The sequence below is a fragment of the Thermobia domestica genome, unplaced genomic scaffold (assembly GCF_964235325.1).
Source record: "Thermobia domestica unplaced genomic scaffold, izTheDome1.hap1.1 HAP1_SCAFFOLD_889, whole genome shotgun sequence".
Taxonomy (NCBI): Eukaryota; Metazoa; Arthropoda; class Insecta; order Zygentoma; family Lepismatidae; genus Thermobia; species Thermobia domestica.
The window spans coordinates 1-21547 of NW_027656599.1; the positions used below are offsets into that span (position 1 = coordinate 1).

Below are 21547 nucleotides of genomic sequence, written 5' to 3' on the forward strand. Positions count from 1 at the left end.
CCACAGGACGTTAAATCAGGAGACCTGTAAGGCCAGGGGAACAAAGCTAGTCTACTTTCACCAATACACCCAATCCAGCGATGCGGGATGTGCCAATGAGGGGTACCACGTCTTGTGCCCCCTCGTGCTCTCAACTGAAATACACAATACAAACTTAATGAGTTTGTTGTACTTTTCATACATTTTTCATGTGAGTACTTGTAACACTTTGAAAATGTAGTACGTATTTTCAAAATAAGTGAATAATTTGTGCTAACCCTGTATTATGTTATCATCACTTATTTGGAAGCTTGATGTACAAAAAGATAAATGAGATATCTTGTTTTTAATAATAACATATCCATATTTCGGAATTCCATAAGGTTAGAGAGATTAAATTTTACATTTGAACGTTTACATACAATAATTAAACTATTTCATTTTATTTTTGTATTTGACTTAGAAGGATATAACAAGTGGTGAAGGTAATTATTAAGGCCTGCATTAAGAGCCGTAGACGAACAAACAAGGGGCTGTGTGCCCTCGTGGTACAAAACATGCTAAGAACACACAATATTCATTGCAGTGGTACAACAGTTTATTTTTTTTTGGGGGGGGCATAAATTGACTGTTTTATTCACTGCAAAAATGCCATCAACCACCATTACAATAATATATGAAATTGCATTATCCCGTTTACTTGGCAATTTGTTGTAAAACCCCGAGAAAACCCACGTGCACTGGGCTTGTCCACCACTCACTGAAAAATAAAACAAACTTGGGGGTAAGTTAACATATTGCGTACGGTACGTTTAATGTAGAGTGCTCTCGTATTGTTAGCGAATACTTGAAAAAAAAGTTAACGACTGTGTGCTCTATTCGTACGCACAGTAATAATTTTCAAATTAAACAGCAAAGACAACTGTGGACGAGTATAATTAAAGAAACATACTTAAAATTTGTATAAAAACCCACACGCATACATCGTCCCAATTATATTATCCTTGACAAAATATTTTTAGCAGCACTTATATTGTGGAGCTCAGGTTTCACATTTTTATATAATGATAGTAAGTAGTCCTAAAATTTATCTACGCATTTTTTTAGTATTTAGACAGTATTAGAAAATACCACTTATGGGTAAGGCTTGTGTTGTCGATATATTCGAAACTCTAAACAAATAAATATTCAATTCATCTTAATTCAATTACTTTAAATGGCGAGCTAGGCAAGAACAAATACCATCTCAAAAGCATTGGTAAGTTAATTAAGTGTTCTTTTGTATTCTCTAGAGAATCGCATAAAAATGATATTATTCTTCCATTTCTGAATTATTAAATACAAAAATGGGTATGAGACTTTTTTTGATAAGCACCTAAGATTCGAATATACAGGGGTTGGACAAAAAAATCTAAAACGTTTGCAAAAGTGTGAAAATCATACCTAGTATGGTGTGGGGCCTCCTTTTGCGTCCAAAACAGCTTGGATTCGACGTGGAATGGACATATACAGCTCCTGAATCGTGGTGTGTGGAATTTTGTACCATTGTTCCTCCAAAACATGCTCCAGTCCCTTAACGGATGCTGGTAGAGGGTAATGAAACCGAACACGCCTTTCTAACTCAGACCACAATGGCTCAATGATGTTCAGATCTGGTGATTGTGGGACCCAGGGGAGGTGTGATAGCTCCTGGTCATGCTTCTCAAAACATGATTTCACCGTTTTTTTTTTTTTTTTTTTTTTTTTTTGCAGCGTGACAGGGTGCCAAATCATCTTGGTAGATACCATCACCATCAGGGACAATATTTGTTGTACAGTGGAGGGACAACCTTACGTGCCCTGTATGAAGTGTTTTTAGGTTGTTTTGTTTATCCCCTGTATATGGTATACGTTACTAAAAAGAGGCTAATGTCAGATTGTTTTATGTAAGGCCAATGCGAGATTGCTTATAATATCACAATAGTTTACGATATTTGAGTGTGTGTGTGTGTGTGTGTGTGTACGAGGGTCACTATTTTTATTTTGAGCCTTGGAAACACTGTTTGTAGTTAGGCACTACTTTTTGTTTGCATAGAAACGTTTGACATTGTCAGTAGCTTTATTTGTGTTGTTTACGGGTTGATTTGAAGATTGCGTGACAACAGAAAAATTGAATTAACTTATGAAAATTTTCGTGCGATGATTTATTACGATTTCCGACGTGGACTATCAAGACAAGAAAGAGTTGATCGATCAGCTTACTTCCAGATTTGGCGATGAAGCCCCATCCTTTGTCACTGTGCAAGGCTGGTATAACGATTTTACTCGTGGCCGCCATTCGCTCACTGACGAAATTCGCGAAGGTCGTCCAAAATCAGTTGTTATTCAAGAAAACATTGATGTTGTGCAAAACATAATGCTGGAAGATCATCATGTGACATACTGTAGGATTGAGACAACCCTAGGCATTAGTACCACTAGCATATATACAATATTACATGATCATTTAGTTGTGAGAACGGTTTTCTCTCGTTGGATCCCACATAATTTTACGGAACTCAAAAAAAGAAGATTGCGTCGATTGGCGCACACAAATGCTCAATAAATGCAATGGCTGTGCTTCAAAAGACGTATATAAGATTGTAACAGGTGACGAATCATGGATATGTGCATATGAGCTTAACATACACAGTAGTCGACTGTATGTGTGTTTCAAGATGAACCAAATCAAACAAAAGTTGTTCGTGTTCAAAGCACATCGATACAAATGGTCACCTGTTTTGGGGGGAAAACTGGTCATGTGGCAAGTGTGCCTTTTAAAGGAACGTAGAACGGTCAACTCCGATTGATACACAATAAGTTGTTAGCCGGAGCTCTTCGGTCAAATACGGAAAAAAACAAGCGCCATCTGATCATTCTTAATCAAGACAATGGGAGTTCTTACACATCTCGTCTAACAACCGACTATTTGAACACCCAAAAAATCGAATTGATTTGGCACCCAATGACTTCTTGTTCCCGAATGTCAAAAATAAATTGCGTGGACAACGATTTTCGTTGGCGGAAGATGTTGATGAGTTCAAAACCACACCATGAAAGTGTCTCAAGATTGGAAAAAAAAAGTTTTGACAAATGGTTCGAACGAATCCAAAAGTGTATTGATCATAAAGGAGAATATTTCGAAAAAAACAATAAATCATTTTTCAATGACAAATTACTTTTGTTTTCATTGTTATTCTCAAAAAATAAATAGTGGCCCTAGCATATATATATATATATATATATATATATATATATATATATATATATATATATATATATATATATATATATATATATATATGTGTGTGTGTGTGTGTGTGTGTGTGTACAAAATTATACAATTCACGTACCATCATACGTCTCGTCTCGAATTCTATAAGCATGCATCATCTCGTTTTTCAGACTAGATCTCGTCTCGCAGAAATCACTAAAAACAGTTTCTGTTCAAGTAGGTCATTAGAAGTAAGGTATTTCCGAAGGAATTTATTCACCTGGAGGTTCATCGATTACTTCAGTTCATCGAAAAAAAATTCTCCCTCCCCCGATTCCCTAAAGTCATAGAATATCTGTCCAGTGTTAACAATTTAATTTCAAACCACTTCAATAGTTGTATTAAAGTAAATTTTCTATACAGTTCTGAATATATATATATATATATATATATATATATATATATATATATATATATATATATATATATATATATATATATATATGCAGCAGGGACAACCTAACATCCTATCTTTATTTGTCAAAAATTAAAATGTAGCAACATAACATCGGATGTTGTATAATCATGGAGTATTTTATATACTATGAGCGTATGCTATGACTTCTTTGTGTGGTAGTGGTTTGCACACATATTAAGAAGTAAATATCTTGTCCTTTCTCAAATAATAATAATAATAATTGTAAGTCCCAGAATTACACCAGAGAGAGTAAAGAAGATGGTAATGATAAGAATGAATGAAATGTGAAGAACAAAGTGGGAATAAACCGGATAACTTTATATAAAAAAATAAGCACACCCTTAAAGTGTTTGTCCACCAAAAAGCCCACTTGGCGCGAGCTGAAATGAAAATTGGGACACCAGTTTACTTTAATTAGATAAATGAAATCTGTTCTTTTAATTGTTCGCTTAAAATAGGTAATATAATAGGTAATATAATTCTTCCACTATAATACTTAGTAATAATTTAGTTTTCATGAACGAAAACTCATTTAGAACAGCTTGGTTTGTGAGTTGGATTAAACCAATTTCGCGAAATGACTGTCCTTGCGATTTATGTGAACTGCGAGTGAACATTTCTTGAACCACTTGCACATTTTCTTCAGTCTTGGATGTTGAGTGGCGACCGCGTCTCCTAATATCTGCTACAGAACTTGTTTCCATTAGCTTCGATTTCAGATGGTAGCCTAATTCCTTACGGTCTTCGCATATATCAAGGCGCAAGGTCCTTTTACACTTCCGTACCATCTATGTGCTTGTATCACCAACTCCATGATTCGTACCTTCCCTCACGCAAGATTAGACATTGTGCCATAGTCCGCTGCTGATACCTGCTATGACAAAAATTATATATCGCATGACAATTTCAACATTATAAGGGAAAAAAGTGCTTTTCGTCTCATGAAAATTGGTCAAGTATTAAGAAAAGATATAAAAATATAACAGGAAGTTACTTCCCACCCACATTGTATGTATATAACAAATATAGCGCTACTAAAAAAAAGTCACGATTTTTCAAAAAAAAATCTATTCTTTTTCTCTTTAATATAATACCTGCTTGTGATACACAACAATGTTTATTTCTATTATATCGTGTCTTCATTAAATAACAAAATAAGTAAATAAAGAATTGTTTTGCGGACAAGAAACATTTATAAATTGCTACACAAATTTAAACTTGTTAAGCAGTTTTTTTTTTTTTTTTTTAATGAAGAAAGTAAAATAAACCAGTTGAGAATGACAGAACGAACTTAAAACGAATTTTTTTTATTAACTTATACAGGTTTTATACCTATTGCTATATGTACTTTATTCTTAAAATCATTAAACAATTCTTGAAATACATCTATCAATTTATAATTTCCTTGAGTACTATTTTTTTCTCCACATGTTTTGATAAGAGTTCTATTCAAACGTTCTACGATATGTTGTTTTACGAAGACATGCTCAAAATGGTGGACTCAAAATTGAAAAATTCGCAAAATATCGGATCGGATATTATTTGGCCAATATATCGTGAATGGTAAGTCATAGAGAGATGATATTGGTGTTGATCAAAACCTAAGAAGATGGTGAACATTTTCGTACCAATAGTAACCGGTGCACAGTGGGCCAGAATTAGAATCTGACTGGAAAAAAGTAGTTTTGGCAACTACGTCTAATCTACATTCGAACAGCACAGTTGTGTTAAGTAATAAATAAGGTTTCTTGCTGCGTATCAGTAAACACGGATAACAGCATATAGTGGCGGCAGCAGCACTTCAAGCAGCACTTCAAAATTGATAGTTCATTATCTGTTTTATAGCGCGCTGAATTGGGGTAGTATGAACGTAAGGTTTGCGGTTTAATTGCGCATGTGAAAAGGCAACGAACGATCGCAAAATAAGCTATGAGTAAAGGTATGTATATGTACTTGCTGTTTGACTAAAGTTTTGATTGATTGGTTTACGTTGCTGTACTGTAGAAGCATTTCTAGAGAGTCGAAGTATTCACGTATTGAAGAACTGCTATTGGAAATTGAAATTGAGATTTAAAAATGTACGTTCATGTCTGTATTGAGATCTTTCGTCATGACGTAAAATTGAAAAATTCGCAAAATATCGGATCGGATATTATTTGGTCAATATATCGTGAATGGTAAGTCATAGAGAGATGATATTGGTGTTGATCAAAACCTAAGATGATGGTGAACATTTTCGTACCAAATCAGTTTCTACCGGTTACTATTTGATACGAAAATATTCACCATCTTCTTGGGTTTTGATCAACACCAATATCGTATCTCTATGACTTTGACTTACGGTCCCCTATATATGGCTCCTAAATCTCTCAAAATTGGGACTTTTTTGGCCAATATCTCGGGAACGGTAAGAGTGACGCGAAAAAAATCAGGTAGTTCTTTATGTTCTATCGAATAGAGAGCTCAAAATTGAAAAATTCGCAAATAACACGCACACACACACACACACACACATACATAGAGAGAGAGAGAGAGAGAGAGAGATAGAGAGACAGAGACAGAGAATTCAGAAGGAGCGGACATGAACGTGTCTGTGAGTTTTACGTCCCACGGTTATGCCGGTTAGGCTAAAGGAGACGGTGATGATGAGAGATGAGTGAAATGGTGGAATGAAGAAAGTGGGAGGAAACGGGAGAACCCCGAGAAAACCCACGAGCACGGGGGCTGGGATCGAACCCGGGACCCCAAGCACCAGAGGTGAACGCTCTACCACTGAGCCACCGCGCCCCCCATGAACGTGTCATCCGGACATCCGTATCAAACCTAGTCTATTCGATAAGCATAACAAATATATGTTCATGCACAAAGAAAAAAGGTGCCATGGACAAAGAAGTAAGTCCCTGAGGCCCATTAACCCTGTTAGTATAAATAGAATCGTAGACTCGTAGTAAAATAGCTATTACATCAACACTATTTATTGGAAAGTCATGGTTTATAGTTTATTCTCTTCAGCATGAAACAAACTTTCCAGAGGTGCTATGCATTGGGGCTCATAACGTACTTGAACAGGGAAGATTGTGAGAATGTAGGGAAAATTTCCTCCATAAAGACCTCCCATCAATTTCTTTACCCCTCTGGAGTGGCCCCAGTAAAGGCAAACATTCTAAATTTATCTCGAAAAATACTATAGGGAATAAGAGATGTATGTACCGAGTTTTGTATTGATAGACAGAATAGATAGGGAGATAAAGTTTGTATACCAATGCACGCTATCCCCTCATATCCATTCTGTCTATCAATACAAAACTTGGTACACACATTTATTATTCCCTATATTATTTTTCGAGATAAATTTGGATTGTGTACTTTTACCCGGGGCCACTCCAGAAGCGTCCAAAATTGATGAGAGAGATCTCTAAAGGGAATTTTACCGACATTCTCCCAATTGTCCCTGTCCAAGTACGTTATGGGCCCCAATACATAGCACCTATGGAAAGGTTGTTTCATGCTGAAGAGACCGAAATATAAACCATATCTTTCCAATGAACGGTGTTGATGCAATAGTTATTTCACTGCGAGCCTACGAATTTCTTTATACTAAAAGTGTTAATGGGCTCCAGGAAATTACTCTGTTGTCCGTGGCACCTATTTTTTGTGCATGGACATATCTTTGTTGTGTTTATCGAATGGACTAGGTTTGATTCGGATGTCCAGATGACAGGTTCATGTCCATTCCTTGTCAGTAACGAACTTTTTGAGTTCATTGGAAAGAAACTACTTATCTCGTGTATACGAAGAAAATCTACTATTATCCTGATAATAAGGTGATTATGTTAATTATGTCAAAATGTGTGCCTTTTGTTTACTTATTGCTTAGATATTAACCTCTCTTTACTCACTTATCAACACTTGTTTCGTGTTCAGTTGTGTTAAGTTGCCACCGAATGAAAAATGATAAATCAGATTACTTTACTTGTACAACAATAATAACAACGAAACCACTTTCACTCTATCCAGTAAGAGGATAGTTACTTCCTCTTTTTTCTCTCTCTCTCTTCCTCTTGCTTGTAACGCCTCTTTTTCCCTAACAACAAAATTGAGATAGAATCTCTCTATGAAAGGAGAAAATAAGATGGCCAACCATTTCACTCCCACAATCTGCATTTCCTGAGCTGTGCAGTTTAAGTTAACATGAGTAGGCGGAGGATATTATATCATCTCAAAGAGTTCCGAAAGTTGACACCAGATGGTCTCTGTGATGTAATAAGAGTTTATTTTTAGATCATTTTGATAAACTTCATTGCTTAACACGAAATGCATTTTTTTTTACAGTTCAGATAGCCTTAAAAATATTTTGCATATAATATCTCATCACCAGGAAATTCAAGATGTTCTGTTTTTGTATTGTAGCAGACTAAAGGATTAGAGAAATGTGATGATAATATAGATGTAAAGTAGACACTGAACATGACTAACCATACTCCAATTTGAGTTACGGCAATGGTTAAGTTAAACAAAAACTTATCATAAATCACTACAAAGAACTGCAAGAAAATGAAAGTGGAGAGTACAGAAATGTGCTAAAGGAAAGCAAATGAGAATTGAAAGCAAGCATAATGCAATAAAGTATTAACACAGAGTACGCGTTATGTAATGTGAGATAAATATATAACTTTTACAAAATATATTGTATTACTTTTTTCACTTATACTCAGATATGAAAAATTTCCTTAAATATTTCCGATCCATAAGAACATACTCCACTTACTCCTACATCATTGTTTAGCCGTGAAATATATTTGTAATAAATATTGTCTGAAAAAAGTTTCATGAAGTGAAAATCTAACGATTCTTTATTTCCGAAAAGATATTTCAAAATCTTCAATGCATTCTTCCCTCAGAATTCACCTTTAATCTCACAAAATCATATTCCCTCAGTTTAATCGAAGTTCATATTTCGTAAGACAAAGTTTTATCATAGCTTTACTATTTTTCTAAATTTACATACTTGCAACATATATTAATAACTAGAAATCATATAAAATACCTAATGTATTTTTTTTTACTTCCCAAAAATTCTAGTTTAAGTAACTCATGAAAACAAATATTGAACATTTTTCTGGAAATAAACATTTATTTATTCATATGGTAAAATGTAACTAATAGGCAAGCTGACTTGTGTAGTTGTTCTTCCAATAAAATAATAAAAGAAACGCAAAAAGTTGGACTATTGGCGCTGCTTTCTAAAAACAAGTAATTTCATTTGAATTTACTTTTGCGAAGTGAAATCGGACAAAATAAAGAAGAAGAAGAAGAAAAGGCCCATTTCATGACGTGGTAAAAAAAAAAAAACACGCTGAATTGTTTCGGATATTTAAATCGTATTGAACTTACAATTTACGAGTGTTAAACACAATAAAAACAAAGCATTTCTTCTTATTTTCTGTTATAAAAAAATAATCTTCCCAATGAACTTTTATGTAGTTATTTCATGACATAGGCATAAATAGTGGAATTTTAAGTTTTTGAAATAATTCATAAATTCACAAAGGCATATTTCCGCTTTGTTGTTACATAAAAAAAAACGGGATGGTATATTTGTACCCTACGAACTCGATTTATGTTCCCTGCACTTAACACCCACACACACACACACAGAAGAGAGATGAGAAAAACTGTAAATTTTTACTTCCAACTCGAAACATTAGAACATGTTCCGGTTCCCGAAAGCTAATTGGAAAAATATGATTTGTTGCTGTCTGGCTTTCCTCTACAGGAATTCAATTTTATAGCCCAATGTGCAGTTAAATATAGAGGAAAATTTTCCACCTAACATCACTATACATAATATTAAAAATTGTCCGGCTTATAAAAAGTATTTTCACTTGTTTCTATATCGTAATGAAAATTTTCCGATCCATGACAATTACTTTTATTTGTTTCTACAGAGCAACAAAACTTTCTGATTCTTTAAAAAGAAAAGTTCTCTTACTTTTTTGTTTCGAAATGATTATTTTTTGACTCATTAAAAGTTCTTCATTTTTTTTTCATACATGCCACAAAATTTTTCGATTCATGAAAAATTGTTTCACTTGTTCCTACAAGGTACTGGCAATTTTCTGAGCGATGAAGATTTTCAGATTATTTAAACCGTCTTTCACTTTTTAACATTACTATACATGAATTCAATTAATTTTATGGTTAATGAGGAATTGTTAATTGATCACTGATATTTGTTTAAAATGGAAAATTTTCCGGGAAAAAATAGCTGAAAATGTTCCGAAATTGAAAATTTTCCACCTAAAATCACCACTTATACTGCCAAATATGCTTCTGTAACTCATCGCATGACATTAAAAATAAAAGAAAAAAAAAACTTAAAATTTCAAAATAAGAATCATTTCCTTTCCTCCTTGTATACAGGAGTTACATCAGGTGTTACTGCTGCGATAATATTGTATCACGCGAATGTTCATGTAGTATTTATAATTTATTTTTAAGATATTTTTTCTACTTGAGAAAGAGAAATTAACCTGTAACTAAAAAGCAGGCAGAAAATGCTATAAAAGTATACATTCTAAAACAGAAAGAATTGAACTTGTAAGTTTATTATACTATAATATAGCACAATGGAAGTGACCGACTCATCATCCCTCCGACCATATTATTACAAGTAAAAGCGGGAAATTCGGATACAATACTCCTTTTCTAACTTAGGCAAGATATAAGAATCCAAGGGATTAAATGAAGGCTTCAATTTTCTGGAAAGAATTTAGTACTCACGAATCCGTAACTTCAGAGATATGCTACTCGGCATATAAATATATAAGCCTTTCATTAGAAGTAGTGGAACATGTGTTTCAGGTTTTCGGAAATTCCACTCCCAAGGTGAGAAAGCAGGGACATTAGTATGCTAACCAAATTTCCATTTTTATTTATTTATTTATTTATTTTTCTTACTTTCAGAATTGAAAATTTCAGGGGTGTCCAAGGGAGAGTGTTTACCAGAGCAACGAAATTCCCTCCCCAGGGCCATAAAACTTATCGTAATAAATGTAGATTCAAGCATTATCGTAATAGGCTACTATTTTTTACTATCAGTATATTGAAAATATTCTGAAATCATCACTGAATCAGAAAGTGCCGAAGTTGAAGAAACTCTTAAATTGAGTATGTAAAATTTGATATATAGAATTTTAATTAAAATAATTTTTAAAATCAGCGTTCTTGAATATTTCCTTCCTAAGGAAGAAATAAAAGGGACATCACTATTAGGCTTAAATTCCCCATTTCTATATTCATAAGGTTCCGAATGTGAAAATTGATTTAAACTAGAGACATAAAATATGTATAAAAGTCTTACACGTTAATACGTGTTTCAGTGTTTTCGAAAATTTTGGTTCTAAGTGAATAAAGAGGAAGATTTATAAAATATTTGAATTTCTAGTTCTTAATTCACAAAGTGCCGAATAGGATGATTCGCTTAAGTTGGAGGTTTGATATTTAATATGTAGATATGGATGTTTGGTATTCAGTATGTCACTTAGTTAAAAATAAGCGAATACACACCTTATTGTTTTTGAAAATTCAAAATTTAAGAGGCATAAGTGGATCATTCTAGAGTGTTTAAATTCCCACTTTTTGTGTTTAATAAATGCGGAATGTAAAGACTGGCTAAACTTGAATGTGTGAGGTTCAGTACATAATTTATTCATTAATAAGGGCAAAATACGTGTTTCTGCATTCTCGAAACTTCCACTTTTGAAAGGGAGAAATTGGAGAATTATACAATTTTCAAATTTTCGTTTTCACATTTGTTACAGCTTATTATTTCCGCAGAAAGTACGGTCACATCTACTCGTATTTCATTTATTGCAATACATTGAGCAAAAACAAGCATTGGAAGTAATGAGAAATAGCCACTGCAAGAAGTGGTATTCAGAAGAGTTTGTGCTTGTTTAGTACAACAAATAAACGAATGATAAATCTGTGGAAAATGTGCTAGATAACATAGCGTATACATATTTTTAAAAATACATACACACAACCACACAAAGTAAAATAAGTAATCAAATTGTACAACACACAACCACACAAAGTAATCAAATTGTGTTATGATGAATGCGAAATAAAGTAGGGATATTATGTTGTAAACAGATTGATTATTTAAAAATATATTGAGTTTCAACGCTCTTTTTATGTGCTTGTTTTGAAATGCGTAATATGCGCAGTGGCGTATACAGAGGGTATGGGGTTTTAATACTCTCTTGAGCAAGATATCACATTATGATAGAAACATTTACCATATTATGATATGTATCCAAACATCTGAAATTAGATATGTATCCAAACACCTTGGGAGCTTGAACCGCCCTTTGACGAACTTCTACATACCCCACTGAATATATATATCTACATAGATTGATAGAAACATTTTCCGTTCATTCCAGCAGGTGCCCAGTACTTCTACATTTGGTAATTAAGAGCCAGGTTTGTAAAATGACAATAGAGGAAAGAGTAGGTGATTTGCGCGCCCAAGCTTTATGAAATTTTTTTTTTAATTACCGCTGTCCAAAAGCACTTACGCATTTAGGTCAAGAAGGACTCGGTCTATAAAATAATAATAATAAAAAAAGAAATGAAATTTTTAGGTTTTACGTCCCACGTTTATGCCAGTTAGGCTAAAGGAGACGGTGATGATGAGAGATGAATGAAATGGTGGAATGAGGAGTGGGAGGAAACGGGAGAACCCCGAGGAAAACCCACGAAAACGGTGTTTGTCCACCACAAAATCCACACGGCGCGAGCTGGGATCGAACCAGGGACCCCAAGCACCGGAGGTTAACGCTTTACCACTCAGCCACCGCGCCCTCACAATTCCTTTCTCATGTTTGATGTCAGTTCTATGATGCCGGAAATTTTCGTGAGGGAAAGAACAGTTGCCGTTCCTCTGTTACAAAAATGTGATACAGATAAGATAAACTTCCTTATATAGTCATATGGAATCAACTGCAAGCCTAAAGAAATCCTGGGGATGAATGTTTCTTAAATTGAAGGAAGAGCTTAGTGAGTTCAAACAAATACGGGGGGTAGCCTTACTCCGCGGTATTTTAGAAGTGTGTGCTGTTGCAATTAGGGATGCACGCAAGACGAGACGAGACGAGAAATGGAAAAGTCTCGTCTGGTCTCGCAGCCTCAAATTTTGGTCTTGTCTCGTCTCGTATCGCAAATGTGAAGTCTCGTCTCGCGTCTCGCATAAAATTTTGAGTCTCATCTCGCGACTCTCGCGAGACTTTCTCGCATGGTCTCACAGTCTCGCATATATTCTTGGTCAAAATTTTGCAATATGTTATACTATGGCTGTTAATAAATGATGATGTGATATTCTGTTCGAAGGCAGGTGTTTGACCTAAAAGTTCCTTGGTAAGGTGAATCCATGGTGGTTTGCCATTGCTTTCCGTGGGATGAATATTCATAACATCCTAAGGAGACGGAACCTAGAGTTCAACATGGTACCCGAACTTGGGTCCCCTCCGCTGCAAATTAAAAGAAAAGTTGTGCTAGAATTTGATTGCTGGACCGTAAATTTTCGTCAAATTAATAGCATAATTTACAGCAAAACTAGCATAAATTGTTGCTGGATCCAACTTTGTTTTCCAGCTTAGTGGTCTCCAGCAATATTTGGCTCTTCTAAAATATCGTAGCCACTATCAACATTTACACGTTTTGTTCGTTTCCTTGAAGGGTGATTTTCCATTATAAAAATGTTTTTATACCACCAAAAGCGCTTGTAGACAACAAAATAACTCCTCACAACACAATACGACCCAATTATTTCGGTTCGTTCGCGCTTGTAGCAATGTTGCATTATCGCATTTTATCAACTTTCGCTTTTAACTTATATAGTGTTGCCAGATCTAGAAAATAAAATTACTGACAGATATAGGGCCATTCCTACCATCTCCCACCAAACCTATAGGCCCATCCTTCCAAATCAGTGTTTGAATTAAACTTCCGAACTAGAGGGGGATCTTTTTGATAAATATATAGAAAGAAAATACTTATTCCATGTAAAAATATCATGATATTTCTGCGAGCCGGGCCGGGGATAAACTTTGACGAGAGGGGATTTCCCCGCCATCCCCCAACATTAATCGCTAGTAGTAATGTGAAAAAGACAGAAACAACAGAAATATCACATTTCGCAGCAATAGGGAGTCTTATTCGCTTTTCAGACTAAAAACAGAAGTTCATGTATTCGTGTGCGCCCGCGTGTATGTGTTTGTGTCGCAAAATAAAGTCCTAAATCGATGCTGTAATACATTTCCAATTTGCAAAGCTTTTCTTTTCTAATGATGTTTAGAAACTAAAGAAGGCTTTAATTCTGAAAATCAACCTTGAATAATAATAAATCTCATAAAATGTCTATTGCCCAAATCACTGTTTGTTCCTAGAGGCATTAGGTAACGCTCAACTTAGAAAACTCAATCAATGTAAAATCACTAAATATACCATTGAATGTAATTCATAAATGTTGCGAGACTGCGAGAAGTCTCGCGAGACTTCTCGTGCGAGATTTAACCGAGTCTCGTCTAACGTCTCGTCTCGCATGGTTTAGTCTCGACCCGCGTCTCGCATAAAATTTTCACTCTCATATCGTGTCTCGTCTCGCAAATGCGAGACGAGACGCGAGACGAGACGAGACTTCTCGCGTCTCGCGTGCATCCCTAGCTGCAATGGACCGAACATAAAACCGATGTTCATGATCAGGAACAATACGCATTCTCCAGACCTAATCTATAAATTATTTTTTACTGTAGAACTATATTGATGGCGAGATTTTGTATTCTCATCTTTCTATAATTGTACCGGAAATGAAAGCACGAATCACAACTGCCATTGACATCTGGGATGACATACCGTAAAAGTTTATAGTAGAGCTCATTCGTGGCTAAATAGTTAGCGTAAGTGTCTTTGGTCTGTCAGACCTGGGTTCGATTCCCGGCGGGAGCTCATGTGGTTCGGATTCCAGGTTTATCCGTAGGTCCCGTCTCATATACCCTCGCTGTGAAAGGGACATTAAACTCAAAATCAACACAAACATCAAATTTATCGTGTCGATATTTATAACGCAACTAAATGCGATCTTACCAACCATTTCTATATTAAAAGAATTCAGTTTTCCTATAAAATAAAACACAATTTTGTTTCTAACCCACGTTCACTATTTCTGGCAAGTCTTGAAAACCTCCGACACTTTTATATGATAACTCTGTATATGTACTCTGGGAGAGAGAAAGAGAGACAAAGAGAGAATAGGTAAATTATAATAATTAATGCGCGACACTAAGGTTACCATTCGTACTCCAAAACTAATAAGGAGGAGGGATTGTACCTGTAGGGCAGCGTGGTATTCCGAAATGGGGATCCGAAAGTCAGTTGTTGGTGCGAGATAATACTACCACAATCAGCAAAACAAGGCTGTATCGAAAAACCGTATGTGCAGATTTTCTAGAAGTTCTCCCGTTTCCTCCCACATTCTTCATTTAATCATTTTCATCTACCTCGTCATCACAGTTTCCCTTAGCATTTGTGTATAATTGCGATACGTTAAACTTAAAAAGAAAAAAAAAGTGTGCCGAGGATAAATACAAGGAATTCTTAGCACTGGCGTTTTTATATAATTAAGTCATCTTTTGGTTCCTCTAATAAGGATTGCTGTTTTCCAGAAATACTTTTGAATCAAACCAAACATTCAGAAGTTTTCTACTCAAAATTAGTTTTACTTATAGTCGCAAAACGGGATTTGATTTGGAGTTTAGAGTCCCGTTATATCCCGCTATAGAGTAACGTGGAATCCCAACCACATAACCTCCCACCGAAAATCGAGCCCAGGTCTCCCGCACCAAAGGCAAGTAGTCTAACCGCATACGAAGGAGATTCATATAAGACGGGAAAAGTGTATTCAATTAGTCAATTAACAATTGTGTGTATTCAGTGGTGATCACAACAGGTTTCCAGGTTTTAAGAACCCTTAAAGTATGAAATAATACACATTTACATATTACAATATGTATAGAAATTTCTGAAACAATAACAATTTGAACCTTTTACCCTTGATGAAATTATGCTTACGCTACTGCGTGTGATAATACCTAATAAAAAGAGAATGATGGTTTCTAATTGCCGTAATCATCCAATGAGATTTATTTGCTTTTCATTTAAAATGACTGAATACGTGTTTCAGCGTTTTCTGATGTTTTTCCCTACAAGGAAAGAAAAAGGAAGGAATAAAAAAAATCGAGCATAAGTTGCAATTGGTTAAACAAGATGGCCATATTTCGCAATTCCTTAAGGTTAGAGACGTGAAATTTGGTATTTAGACCATGTTTCAGCGTTTTTTTTTTTTTAATTGCCTCTTTAGAAATGAGGAAAAAGAATAAGGGTTGCAGTTATCATAAGAAGATGCCCGTGTCTTGAAATTATTATTATTATTATTATTATTATTATTGTTATTATTATTATTATTATTATTATTATTATTATTATTATTATTTATTTATTTATTTATTTAAGTGAATACACATTGATTTGTGTGTGCCTTGTCCTTGGTTCATTTTTCGGTGCAGGAACATAAAACTTGGTTATGTATGCTGATTGTTGCATCAACAATCAATTGAGGAGGTACTTGAATTAATTGGCAGCGAATAGCATCCTTCAAAACCAGAAATGACAATAGACTCTAATGCCAGAAATAATGTGCTAATCACAACCATCACTTAACTAAAAGCAGACTTGTAAGCCATGATCCATCCACAGTGAAAATGTCTATTAATGCATTTACATTTATACTTCACACATTACAGTCAATCTTTGATGCTGGTTGTGAAATTTTATTTGGAAGAGAGTGTTTAATTGATTGATTCGGATTTAACTTTACTTTTTTATTTATTTATGTATTTTTTTTTTACCACCGAAGCTATATTAGTTAGAACTTACTTTTCCAAGGGGTATCCGAAACAATAAATTGTTAGTGCATACTTAGTATCTCCAGCAGGCAAATGCATACAGCAAAAGTGCTATGAAGTTGTTCTTAAATAAACCGAAAAGTATTATAATCACATGATAACGTTGTGTTCATTGTTTGTACATTGTCCGCTTCTCTGACCTCAGCATCGTGTTTTACGTCTTCAACCAATATATTTTTCAACAATGTTAACGGGTAGTGTATATATATGTAATGAATTCAAGTACGACATAACTATGCGAAGTGTGGTCGTGTCATGTATTAGCATACAATTGATCTCTGACGAAGAAAGAAAGAGAGAGAGAGAGAAGCAATATTCAACTTGTATCCGCATTACAACGAAAATATGAAGTGTCACAATGTAGGTAGGTGGAATCTTTGATAATCACAAATTTTCTTGTGAACTGTTTCTGCACTTCCTGTCACGTATGTACCAGATGTTTTAAAAAAGTTCGAGGGAAGGTGCGCCAATGGTATACCTTATTCTGTCCCACTGTAATTTTCTTAGGCAACACTTATGTTTAGGAAATGCAGTATTTCCATCAGAATAATATCCTTAACCTCGGGATGGAGCTTTACTTGCTATACGATGCGTTCTGCTATTGTGAAATAATAACTAGGGTTCCGATTTTGCCTACATACCTATTTTCATCTCTTACTTGAAACTGAAAATTGTCTTTGAATATATTAGATCTAATTTCAAACTTAAGGTAACAAATTATTGACTTTTCTAATTTTTAAGCGTTCCTACTGAGCCCAACAACTTCAAAGTCAAAAACGTTCATATGTCATTTTGTTCTTCATTTTAAACACGATCAACTGCATGAAGTCTTACAAGCATTTTATTATTTTATCAAGTGCGAATTCGAACCTCATTAAGAAGTTTTATTTCCTTTAGGTTGTTAGAACACTTCGTCTTCTAAAATTATCATTAAAGAGGTTTAGAAGACTAGTTGTAGGTTACGTTTTTAAGAAATAAACAATATTTTATCTCATTCACAGGGCTTCTTTCAGTGTCCTGGAACTTCAAAATATCAGTTTTATATTTAAGGAACGATTTGTCTAAATACTGTACCTAAATAACTGATAGAATGACAGTACCAACTTTTGTCTTGATAGACAGAATAAACATGAGGGAAAAGCTTGTATAACAATACACGCTTTCCCCTCATACCTATTCTGCGTATCAATACAAAACTGTGTACACAGACTTTTTTTTTCTTGTAGTATTTTTCGAGATACATTTGAATTGTCTACTTTTACCCGGGACCACTAAAGAGTGGTCCAACGTTGATGGGAGGGATTTATGGAGGGAATTTTCTCGACATTCTCCAATTTTCCCTGTCCAAGTACGTTATGGGTCTCAACAACATAGCATCTCTGGAAAGTTTGTTTCATGCTAAAGAGAATGAACTATAAACCATGACTTTCCAATGATCAGTGTTGATGCAACTGCTATTTCACTGTGAGTCTACGATTTTATTTATACTAACAGGTTTAATGGGTCCCAGGGACTTACTCCGTTGTCCATGGCACACTTTTTTTTTTTTTTTTGCATGGACATATCTTTGTTATGTATATGGAATGGACCAGGTTTGATTCGGATGTCCGGATGATATGTTCATGTTCGTTCCCTGTCAGCTTGCTCATGAGCAAATGCTCAGAAGCAAGTGCTTGATTTCAATTATACGACCCCGCAAAGGCCATACTACTATAGTTAGAAACATAAAATGTGGGCATAAAACTATTTTTCCCATTAACCCATTACCCGCCAAAACTCTTGTATCGTTGTTAATGTCATAAAATATGTTTATTCATAACTGTGAGAGATATAAAGACGCAAAATTAGTGTTAAAATATAAATAGCCGATATAGTTGAGGAAATACAACCCGTCCCATTTTTGGGACAATGGCAGAATACGTAAGCATTTTATATTTATATTTCACAAACGTCCTTGAAATTGGGAAATTCATGAAATTGTTCCAAATGAATACACATTTGCACACTTATTTGTTTTACATACAAGTAATTCTAAACTACTTTATTGCTATCCTAAAGGAGTTTGTACACTTATATTGCTCTTATCTTTATGCATTTGTTAGTTCATCTCCGTTATGATTCCGTTTCACAATGAGAATTTCATTTTCTTTATCAAATCTATGGTCCATGAAACCACGTTTCGTTTCTTTCTCCATCTGATTGCTGTTCACCAAAGAGCAGGGGTCGATCTCATCACTATCTTACTTTTCTAATAAATTCACAATTTCACCCACTCTGAGGGCAAGCTTATACAATGTCAGTGTTCCACGAAATACAACCTTCGTTACTTACCACCAACATCTAATATTTTTAGAATTACCAATATTGGATAAGACTAAACTATAACTCACATAGTAAACAATACTAACGTAACCAGCCAATGTCCCGATTTTGGGACGCTTGAAATAAATATATGAGAAATTTAACTAAATGCACTTATGTTGCACAGCACACGATCATATTACTTTGAGATACATGTTGTCATAGAACAAACGTTATTTTATTGAATATGCGGTACAAATATTACCCTAAAACGGAAAAAAGTTTGCACAGCTGATAAATGCAAATTCGACATAACGTGGCGCCATATCTTGGCCATCGTATTATTAAAAGTTTGCAAGTAACTTCTGTATCATGCAAAAGAGACTGTAAACAAATGAAAGGAAATGAAATATTTCAAGAATATCTTTACAAACACTTTCAAAAAATAGTAAAAAAGAACCGTCCCAAAAAAGGAACAATGGCTGATAATGGGTTAAACCAAACATAAGAAAAACATACATACACTTGGCCAAGGGCGACGATTTCTCTATAACTTGGGGGGGGGGGAGCATTCAGATGCAGAAGGCATATATGAGAAATTTAAGACAAATTGAGTTCAAATTATGCAAACTATTGTATAGTCATAAATAAAATGCGGGGACCCACATGAGATTTGGGGGTTCGGGCCTCCTCCCCCAGGACTGAAGCCCTTGAACTTGGCATACTCCATGGGCTCCAGATTTTTTGGAAAATTCAGCTCTTAAATTAGGAAAATAGAGTAATGTTTATCTTGCAAATTTATATTCTATTATGATACTGGGGGCGCGGTGGCTCAGCGGTAGAGCGTTCACCTCCTGTGCTTGGGGTCCCTGGTTCGATTTCAGCTCGAGTCGTGTGGACCTTGTGGTGGACAACCACCGTGCTCGTGTGTTTTCTCGGAGTTCTCCCGTTTCCTCCCACTTTCTGCATTGCACCATTTCATTCATTTCTCATCATCACAGTGTCATTTAGTCTAACCGGCATAAGCGTGGGACGTAAAACTTTTTCATTTTTTTTCTATTATGATATTGCCAAAGGTGAGTATCCACTCAAGTTAAAAATGTGGAATTCGATATTTAAACTCTCAATCAAATAACACAATACATGTTTCGACAACTCCACTTCTAGTAGGGAAGAGAACAATTTCTATAATTTCAACCATTTCTGCAACGACAAAATTTCTATTTTTTATACAGAAATAAAAATGAATGGGAGTATTATTTTAAGTTGGGGTAAGGAAAGATCTTTGAGTTTAACGTCCCACATATATGCTCGTTAGCCTAAAGGAGATGATGATTAAATCAAGTAAATGATAATGGAAGATTTGGTGGAATGAGGGGGAAGGAGGAAACTCGAGTACCCTGAGAAAAATCCACGGACATTCCACCACAAACTTACTTGGCCGGCGATCGAACCAGAGGTCGCTCTACCGTTGAGCCACCGTGCAGTGCTTCAAATAATTTTATGATTACCTCTGACAGTGAGTCAGCTTGTACGAGGTAGTCACAGCAACCTAGTTTTGCATCTAATCCGGTTCAGGACAGTGCAAAGCAAGAAACTCGTGCGTGAGCACTGGGGTGCGTCTGTAGGGAGTAGATGCGGTAGGGACGATGGGCATGTGCGTTCATAATGTTAACACATAGGCCGCCATGTGAACCACATGTGGCTCATACTTAACTGCTCCGTGAGGCCTCTTGAGCCACATATGGCTTACACTAAAACTGACGGTGGGGACTCGTGAGCCATATATGGCACACGCATTGACTTCTTTTTGACACTTATCTGAGGATCTACGAAAAGGATTGTATTTTCTTCATTCTTTTTTTTTTAACGATGTTTTGGGTCAAGACTGTGACTATATTGCATGCATTTTAGCTTTTCTAATTATACATCCATATCCACGAAACATATGTGAAAATGTTAACTTGCTGAAAATGTGAAAATGTAACTTGTTTGTTCTTTTATTTACCTGTGGTACTTCACATTTTAGAATTTAGCATATTCAAATAATACGTACCTAGAGACCTCAATATTCAATATTATGTGTTTCTGAACCAGATCAGGATCCTGGCGGGGAAAAAAATGTGTGAGCCACATATGGCTTGCGTGGCCTCAGAGGAACATATTCACGTCTAGGCCCTGTAAGTCATATGTGGCTCACATGAGAAACAAGGAAATTGACACTTTTTAAATTAATAATATATTGTTGTATACAATTAAAATTGTAAAAGAAATATATTTTAATGGTATGGAACAATGTATTATTAATAAAAGAAAGTGTCAATTTCCTTGTTTCTCATGTGAGTCACATATGACTTACAGGGCCTAGACGTAAATTTGTTCCTCTGAGGCCCTGTGAGCTATAAGTGGCTCACGCATTTTTCCCGCCAGGTGCCAGATTTTGTTCGAAAAACCTTGGAATATTGAATAATGAAATCTCTAGGTACGTAGAGGAAAGGGTGCAAATGTGGAAACGTGAGGGTAATGTGG

The 21547-nt window shown here is 35.2% G+C and overlaps 1 non-coding gene across 1 annotated transcript; it reads right to left on the bottom strand.

The window, feature by feature from the left end:
- Nucleotides 1-12487: 12487 nt before the first annotated feature.
- TRNAR-CCG (transfer RNA arginine (anticodon CCG)) lies at nucleotides 12488-12559 on the bottom strand. Its single transcript has one exon. It is a non-coding gene; the product is annotated as a tRNA-Arg (tRNA).
- Between the last annotated feature and the right edge of the window lie 8988 nt (nucleotides 12560-21547).